We start from the raw sequence: 9,718 nt of genomic DNA on the forward strand, positions 1-9,718 counted from the left end.
CCAAACCAACCAAGGACACATGTTTATGGTTCAACAAATGAGCACAATTCTTCTCTCAAAAACAGGTAACCCTGCCCTGTGAACCACTACTTCTAACACACACACACACACACACACACACACACTCACTTCCAGAATTAGAAAGAGACTGAGAATCAATCAGATATAGTAAGTATAGGAAAACAGTGGTCTTGTTCTCCTGAGGTTTTCCATTCTTCAATATAAAGAGCCTTGCTTTAGAAAAGAGACCCCTTGGCCACACCAGTGTGCCCATCTTTTACTCCATGGCCTCCCCTAACGAGCAGACAGACACTCGGAACGTGAACAGGTTCCTTATGTCCCCTTCTTCCCTCATCTGTAAAATGGGGATGATAACAATAGCACCCACTTAGAGGGTTGTTCAAAGACTAAATCATTTAGGTGAAATGCTTAGAACACTGCCTGGCACGTGGTAGGAGAACCCTATATAAAGTGACAGCTCTTACTACTAATATCTAAAAATCAGAGATTCTACTTCTTGTCTTGGTAGCCAATTTAATATTTTCTCACCCTGGTCTTTAAGTTGTTGGCTCTCATATACATGAAGTGGTCCCTCACTATCCCAGGTTAAGCTCCATCCACTCCTTCTTGGCGTCCCTCTGAACACAGGCACAGTGATGAAGGACGGGGAGGAGGAGTGGGTTCCCAGGGCAGTCTGCTCCTCAGGGTGGTGACTAACAAGAAAGCCGAGCTTTCAGCGGGCCCCTGTGAACCCCAGACGAGTAGAAGGCCTATGTATACGGAAAGGATAGAAATGCCAGGACTTGTTACTGTTTGTCTTATTAGTTTTCTAGGGCCACCATAACAAAATGCCACAGACTAGGGGCTTAAACAACAGAAATTTATTTTCTCCCAGTTCTGGAGGCTGGAAGTCCAAGATCAAGGTGTCGGCAGGTCAGTTTTCTTCTGAAGCCTTATTCATTTTCTCGCAGATGGCCACCTTCTGGCTGTGTCCTTACATGGTCTTTCCTCTGTGCTTGTGTGTCTGGGTCCTGATCTCTTCTAAGGACACCATTCACACTGGATTCGGGCCCACTCAAATGGATTCATTTACCTTAGTTATCTCTTTAAAGGCCCTGTCTCCGGGGTTGGCCCAGTGGTTTGGATCCTGGCTGCGGACATGGCACCACTTGGCACACCATGCTGTGATGGGTGTCCCACGTATAAGGTAGAGGAAGATGGGCACGGATCTGAGCCCAGGGCCAGGCTTCCTCAGCAAAAAGGGGAGGACTGGCAGTAGTTAGCTCAGGGCTAATCTTCCTCAAAATAAATAAATAAATAAATAAAGGCGCTCTCTCCAAATACAGTGACATTCTGAGGTATTAAGTGTTAGGACTTTAACATATGAATTTGCAGGGCGGGGAGGCCACAATTCAGTCTATAACATTTATTATAAACGTTTCAATGAAAAAAAAGCTATTCTTTTACTGATTGCAAAAAAATATCCCCAGTCCTTTGCCCCATAGATTCATCTTCTCAATCCACAAGAGAAAACAACATGAATTGAAAATTCGTGGAAAGTAGGTCTTTACCAGCTATCTTCATTAGGAGTTCAGCCCCAAACAAGTTCATGTGAGACATCAAATATGACCCTTAACAACAATTTAAAAGTGAAATTTATTCTTTGTTATTATCCATTTATCTGTTTTTGCATGTAGAGGCTCATGCCTCCATCCATCCACTCAATTATGTAAAAAAAAAATTCTGTTGAGCACTTCCTGTAGCCATTGTATTTGAAAAACAAAGATGAGAGACACAAGCTCCATCAACACGGCACAGAGGGGGACTGGAGACAAGGGACAAATGATTACAACAATGACGATGGCGAGTCCAGAGGGGAGGGGTGTCTGAGAGGCTGACATGGGGGGAAGGATGGCTAGGGCCGGCCTGCTGGATAAGACGGTGCCCAGCTGAATCTTGGAGGAAGAAGGTTTTGGCCAGGTGAGGAACACATGGATGCGTCCCCAGGGGTGATTTAAGGGAGAAACATAGGACATCTTTTGAACCAGCACCTTTCCTTATTAATAAGCAATTTAAATATTAAACATACCTTTCACCCACTAAGGTGTCTTGGCTGGGTCAGAGCTGAGACTTATCAGCTGCCCCTCACTTCCACTCCTGAAGACTAGCTTTGTCTTTATGTTCAGAGTGACACTTTCTGAACGGCCACTGTGTGTTTGGGGAGGGTTAACAGGAGTTGGGATTTGAATGGGACCCAGGAGCCCCATGGGAAAGAATTTGAATCTTGTTCACAATCAGAGTTCATTACGAACATACCTAAAGAGCGGAGACCCTGACGACAGCCAGGCTGTGGAGGACCATGGAGTCCCTGAGAATGAAAAAAAAAAAGCACTGAGTGAGCAGATCTGGCAGGGCCGGTCAAACTCTGTAGGAGGGTGTTTAAGTCAGGGGGAAACAGTGACTCCAGGGCATGTGGGGCTGTGCTTGCCCCTCACCCACCGCCTGTCCCCCATCCCACCTGAGTCCGGGAGAGCCTGCCTGCTGGAAGCAGAGGGCCGAGATATGCAGGAGAGACGCGAAAGCTGCGCTCTGCTGGGAGCTCTTCTGTGACACAACAAAGGAAAGCCCTTTCCCCAGGGCCCAGACCAGAATGGTCAGCAGGACAGAGAGGGGCCCAAGGCCAGCAGAGTGACCTGAGATGACAGAACACAGGGCTTACGGAGCTGCCAGACATTGATACAATTTAGGAGAGACACCCCCATCCCTTTCTGGCTCCTGAAGAAATGCAGGAAGAGAAAGAGGTGCTGTCTGGACCCTGCCCCCATGCGAGGCTGTTGACTCAGTGAACTTAGGGACAAACTTAGGGGTGAGAGGGGGTGAGAGGACCCCGGGCTTGTGAGAATGGAGCATTAGGGAACATGTGTAAAATCCCTCAGGGTTCCAGAAAAACAGAGGGCAAGAAACCTGGAAGAGACACGGCCACAAGAGCAGGAGGGGCTGGGTTTGGCCTTCTGAAGTCTGATCATTTCTCCTAATATGTCCAAAGTTGTGTGTCTGGACACACCTGGGGCCAGCTGGTCACATTAGGTCCAACGGTATGTGGCTGAGATATATTTTGCGGTAGAAATGCAAAATCGCACTCATTTTTGAAATGAAATATAAGGTTTCAAAAATTTCTAGAGATAGCTTTTCATGACCTGTCCAAATCGTAGAGAGCAATTTCACTCTCCTCTGGATGGGGGGTTGTCAGCAGGGTACTTGGAGCACGTCCACTTTCCGGGAGCCACGTATCCTGTGAGTAAGTTTAACACACAAGTGGGTGGGGAAGGCGTGGGAGGCGGAAGAAGAGGTGGAGCAGTGGGTGGGCAGATCAGCCCGACCCTCCCTCCCCTCTGGGTCACCCCTCCTGGGAGCTTCCTCAGGTCTCTTGGTGTCCGCACTCCCTCCCTGTTCTATCACAGCCACCGTCCCCCCACGAACTCCTAGTTTACCTCAAACTTTCTCCCTCTGCACTTGTCAGAACTTACCTATCCTGCGTTGTTTACCAGAATATCAGGTACATATTTGATTCGCAGTTAAAATGTTCATGTATGCAAATAGATCATATATTTGCGTTTTTTACAGTGGTATCTCAGAGACGGTTCCTTAACTCAAAGGTTGATTGTTGGCAGAGGCATTTCAAGCATTCCAGGCACGAAAGCTCCCTGTTTGTTCTTACCTTGGGTACAAGCCTATGACAATTTTAATTTATGATATTGTCTCCTACTTTGGTCTAGAAACCAGGACTTCAGTTGTAGTGGATACAAGTCTGGAATGCAGAGCCAGACAGACCTGAGTTCAAGTCTCAACTCCAACCTGGTCTGGAGCATGTGACAAAAGCCCTCGGAGCATCAGTTTCCAAACCTGCGACGGAGGGTGACACGGCATCTCACAGGGCTCCGGTGGAAGGGCAGTGAGGAAACTGCTGTAAAGTTGTGGCAGATGTTCTTCTGTATCTGCCAAGAGCCATTGCCCTCCCCTCCCTTCTTATAGCAGAGACCACTCCCCATACAGATGCTGCGGTTCCAAAGTTTCTTCAATCACAGAAGGAGAAGCTGGGGATGGGGCTGGGGAGACTGCTTTTCTGCCCCCGGCTCCTTGGGTGTGTGGAACTGGCTTGGTCCCCCTTAATCCTGAGGGGTTCCCCTTATGCTGACCAAGGCAGAGCAGAAAGATGAAAGAGCCCGTGTCCAGGAAGACATCACAGATGCTGGACGTGGCCACCCATGGAACTCTCATCGTGGGAGCTAAAAAACCCCAGGTGTTTAAACCATTTTCAGTTGGATGTTCTGACACTTTTGATCAAATCGTTCTGACACAAAAGCATTTTGCAAAGGTTCCCATAAGAACCTGCTAATATTAACTATTTTCCTTCATCTTGATTTTCACTGATTACTCAGGATGATGCACTTCTAGGCATCTTGCTAATTTAAGTAAAAGACACAGGTGGTCTCGGCAGGGCAAAGGTTCCCCCTACCCCCACCCCCAGCGTCTGGGCCCAGTAGCTTCTGGAGACAACAGAACGTGAAAAGTGGAGGGAACCTTTAGTTATCTCAACACATCTCAAACCTTCACACATCTCCAAATGAAAGATCAAATTAGTCTTTTCACAAAAGTAAAAGATAATTTTATTTCGTGTTACAAAGTACCCTGGCAACTAGCAATTGTTGGCGGCATTCTGAAATGAACAATCTTTAAAGAAATGAAAATTCCTGGAGAATTTGTGTCCTCACCCACGTGACTGTGGTGGAAATGTCACTCCCGGTGACAGTGTTTGTGGAGACACTTTTGTACCCTCCTGCATTCCCTTTGATACAATGGGATGCTCCTGGAGAGTTTCTGGGGGGCAGGTGGTGACTCGAATTCTCGGAAGGGCATTGGGCGTCTGGCTGGTGCTGCCTGCCGCGTCCCCTCCCCCCAGCGTCCAGTCACCCTGCCTGCCTCCTCACACCAAGAATTAAGCAAACCCTAGCATCCTGATGACAACTTAGGTACCCACCAATCTTCTTTTTTTCCTTCCTTGATCAATAATGTTGTGTTGTTTTAGAATTAGACTCAGTTAAATAAGATTTTTTTTTTTTTGCTCCCATTGTAACTCAGTCTATTTCTCATTTAAATCAAAAGTAAATTTGCAAAGCGAAAAGAACAATGGTGCCCTGCTAAAATTATTTAGACCAATGAGACACTTGGGAAGGATGGGGAGATTACAGAGGGGGGAAAAACGACAAAACAGGCTGGCTGCCTCGTGCACTTTTGATTTTTGCAAATTGGTGTCTTCCCAGATGAAAAACCTGGCTTTTCAACTTTGATGCCTCCACTGGAATTTTGGTTCACCTCCAAAATGTTGTATCTTGAGACTTCAAAAGGGACGGGAGGGAACATTTTTGGGGTAGTGGAAATATTTGGTACCTTCATTCCAATGGCGCCCATGTGACCGTATTCATTTGCGAAAATTTATAGAACTATACATATAAAAAAAGCACACTGTATTGAATGTAAATTTTAAACCTAATTTAAAATAAAAAAGAAAATATAGTACCTCTGGTAGTTTCACAGGCCCAAACCCAGCCAATTAGGTTAAAATCATTCTGCTTTTATAAGGTTGTTTTATAGGTCTTTTATGAGGGTTTTCCTTTTTATGTTTTATTTGCCTCTACTTTATTCTGCCTCCCACTTCTCTTCCAGGAAATACCATTTCAGATGCTACAAACTTGAGCTCACTATGGAATCGTTGTGAAATGAGCATTTATTCTTTCTTTTAAAAATTGTTGTATCTCGGGTCCAAAACAATGGCATAGGTGGGATCTTGAAAGTAATATCGTTACACAGATAACCGTGTGAAAATATGATCTTCTCCTGGAACAATTTATTTTATCTAGCACACCTCTGAACAAATTTCTTAGAGTGACTTAAACAGTGACTCAAAAATACTAAGAAACTCACTTTCTTTTCTGTTTTCAGTTTCTTCGGTTATAAAACGTAGGGTGGACTAGATTAACCTTCTTTGTGCCAACCCCCATTGCTGGTAGGGCTGCCTGAAGCATCGTGTTGAGAGAAGTCCAGTGATCTGCCACCCATGCCTTCCAATAACCTTGGCCTCCTCGAGGGGCTGGAGAACTCGGATGATGACATCTGACACCTATTAGTCATCTTGGAATCTCCTACATGACAGTCAGCTCCACACGGATGGGGACCTGCGTGCTTAGTTCCCTTCTGAGTCCTTAGTACCTAGCACAGGGAAATGCAGAGGGCATTCAGTGACTAGTGGTACAAACGAATGAATAAATACACCGGATGATGTGTAAGGCCCTTTCTGGCTCTAAAGATGGAGAGACTGAAACCATGACAGATGGGGTGGTGGGCTTCAAGTCAGGCACCTTGTGCCCTTAGAAGAGTGGGTCATCTCTGATGGGTCTCCCAGAGACCTTACCACACAGAAGCTTCTCCCTGAAGTCTTTTATTGGTTTCCTTTCTCCAGCCTCAGGTTGAGAGTAATTAGGATAGAAATACCTCCAGGTAGTATAAAACATATGCTGGTTATAGTAGTGTTCAAATTTCTCTGAATGAAAGCTCTGAGGGCTTTTTCATTAGAGAGAGTGAAATACAGTGTTGCTGAAGGTCGTGGTTGGAATGAGGTGAGGGGGGACAGACTGGGAGTCAGGGAGAAGGAAGTACAAATCTTGGCAGTTTCATGTGTGTCCAGGGCCTGCCTTGTCCAAACGCCCATCTTGAGTTTAGGAATTCCAATTGCATCTCACTGTTTCCGTAAGCCACAGCGACCCAGCGTGTAGGTGGGCAGCTTTGCTTTAGTATTATCAAAGGATCCATCCCAGGGTACGCTTCTATGACTTTAAAAATATACACACCTGTGTAGCCACCCATCAATCAAAACAGAGAACATTTCCCTCACTTCAAAAACACTCCCACACGCCTTTTGAAGTTAATCCGAGACCTGGGGCCCCAGGTGAGCCTTGATCTGCTTACTGTCGATATAGATTTGTTTCACCTCTTTAATAAAGTCACATGAATGGAAACCAGTCTGGCTTATTTCACACAGCATGACATTTTTGAGACTTAGGATGTTGTTCCATGAATCAGCAGTTCATTCCCCTTTATTGCTGGGTAGTATTTTAGCATGACTTTTGTTTAAGGAAAAAAAATGTGCTTTCGTTTGTTTTACAGTTTAAGTAACCAATTTTATTTATTTGGCTTGATTTTGAATATAACATTATTATTATTTTTTTTTAATAGAAAAGATACTTGTACAAGAGCTAGCCCTGATGGCCTAATGGTTGAACTTCAGCATGTTCCACTTCGGCAACTTGAGTTCTGTTCCCAGGTTCAGAACCACACCACTCATCTGTCAGTAGCCATGCTGTGGTGGTGGCTCATATAGAAGAACTAGAAAGACTTACAACTATGATATAAAACCACGTACTGGGGCTTTGGGGAGGAAAAGAAAAAAGATACTTGTTCATTTACTTATTCAAAAAATACATAAAAATATAAAGATGATGGTAAAAATTACCTGCAATTCAAACATCTAATGATATTTTCCTCCTTTCATACATCTTCCTGGGTGTATGTATGTATGTGCTGACATATATATATACAAGCATACCCAGACATACATTTTTTAATAAGTGGAATTATAATTATTCTGTCGCATAATCTTTTATTTTCACTCAACAATTTATTGTCAATATAGATCCATAATATGTCTATTCAATTGCATGTATGAACCATATTTATTCAATTAGTTGTTTGCTTTGGAGCATTGGTTGTTTTAAGTTGTTTACTCTTAAACTGTGAATATTCTCCTAGGTACATCTTCTGGCTCTTACGTAAACATACTCTCCATAAACTCCCAGTGGTAGGATTCTGTGGTCCAATAATACTCACATGCCACATTTTGAAACCTATTGCGAATACCTTCCTAAAAGGCTACACCTATTTATACTCCCAGCAATAGTGCTTGTGTGTTCATTTTTCACATCTCTCCTGGGTTTTAACAATATTTTAAATTTTGCCAATAAGTAAAAATAAACAAACAGAAACTCTCATTATTTTGAGCATTCCATCTTAATTTCGACCTTTGAATTACACGATTTTCTAGTTATTTCTATGAGATGATTAGGAGACTAGATATCTTTTTTGCGGCTCTAGTTTTACACCCTGAAATGGGTACAAATCTGTTCGAGCGTTATTTCACTGAAGCCTACTTTTCTCCACTTTTCCCCACTATTTTGCCACTAGAGGGCGCCGTCGCTGCAGGAACGTGATCTTGAATGGGGGCTCTTCTGAGAGCGACAGCAGGCGCTGTTAATAAGCAGGCCTGGGCAACAGGCCTAATGGAAGATGGCCAGTTGCACTCCCAGATCATAGCTAGCGCGCTGGTATGGTTGTCTTGCTTGGAGATGTCATCGGGAGTGATAACCAGGGATACCTATGTCTGGATTTGTGATACCTGGGTTATGTTCAGAGTTGTTCTAATAACCTCAAAAAATTTGTCAAAACAGCATTTTAAAATTTCATTTCACTTAAAGATTAAGTATATTGCATATAGCATATGGTCCCTACGTCAAGTCCAAATTAATGTTTTAGTTACCCTAAATTTGCAGCCTAAGAGACAAAAAGTATGAAAGAAAATCTACTGTGACAAGAAAACGTAGACTTGGGGTTTTAGCCAGTAGCTGGAGCCTTAATTTCGATATTATTTTATCATTATATTTTATTTTATTTTATAAAATTATATTTTATCATTTTTCGATAATAATTTATCATTATAATACAATTATAAATAATTATTTAATAATAATTTATTAATTCCTATTACATTATTCCTATACTCAGAAGACTGAGGCCATGAAGCTGCCGCATCAGCAGAGTAGTGTTAAGCGGCATCTTTCTCCATGAAGATGTTTGAAAGCATCTCTCCTCTGACTCCGGGCGAACAGGATGGCTCCGTCATCTACCTGTAGATCATTCCTCCCGATCAGTTCTGAATAAGAAGTGTCCTCCCAGCTTCCTTCCCAGAACTGTGGATCATCAATAAACCCATCTATTAAAAAAAAATCCCTCTGACACTAAATCCCCCAGCATTCCTGTTCACACTCTCTCCCTCTCTCCCCATAAAACAAACTTCTCAATGCTTTAGCCAGCCTTGGTGGAGCCCAATTCCCACCCTTCACTTCTTGGCGAGGAGAGCTCTGACTGCTCTGTCTACAACTAGGCAGAGACACAGTTTTCCCAAACTCACCAGTGTCCTCCTAAAGAAATCCACACAAAAGTACTAAATAAAATACTAAGCATTTTACAAGCTCGTATGTAATAACATATAGCAGCCTCATTAGAATGGGCGTAAAACTGGAGAACGGAGAGTGCAAGCGGCGATTCACCCCGCAAGTACTGATGGAGCCAGCTGTGCATGCCAGCACTGTTCCAGGAGCCAGGAATGAAGTGAATTAATCCAAGTTGCAGCCCACTGTTGATTACATTCTAGTGTGGAACAGAGACAGTAAACAGTTGACTGATACAATGTTAGGGAGTGACCTTGCAAGAGAGTAGAATCGAACGCATGAACACACCAGCAGAGAGTGAGGGATGGAGGGTGCTACTGCGGGGAGGGGAGGGGAGACAGGAGCAGGGATCTGAATGAAGAGAGGGAGCAAGCTAGGTG

At 43.8% G+C, this 9,718-nt stretch overlaps 1 long non-coding RNA gene across 1 annotated transcript; it reads left to right on the forward strand.

Annotated features, from left to right (window-relative positions):
* Positions 1-2,659: 2,659 nt before the first annotated feature.
* LOC138925427 (uncharacterized) lies at positions 2,660-5,182 on the forward strand. The gene is made up of 2 exons (XR_011441563.1): positions 2,660-2,801; positions 3,777-5,182. It is a non-coding gene; the product is annotated as an uncharacterized lncRNA (long non-coding RNA).
* The last annotated feature ends 4,536 nt before the right edge of the window (positions 5,183-9,718 follow it).

The sequence above is a fragment of the Equus caballus genome, chromosome 8 (genome assembly GCF_041296265.1).
Source record: "Equus caballus isolate H_3958 breed thoroughbred chromosome 8, TB-T2T, whole genome shotgun sequence".
NCBI lineage: Eukaryota > Metazoa > Chordata > Mammalia > Perissodactyla > Equidae > Equus > Equus caballus.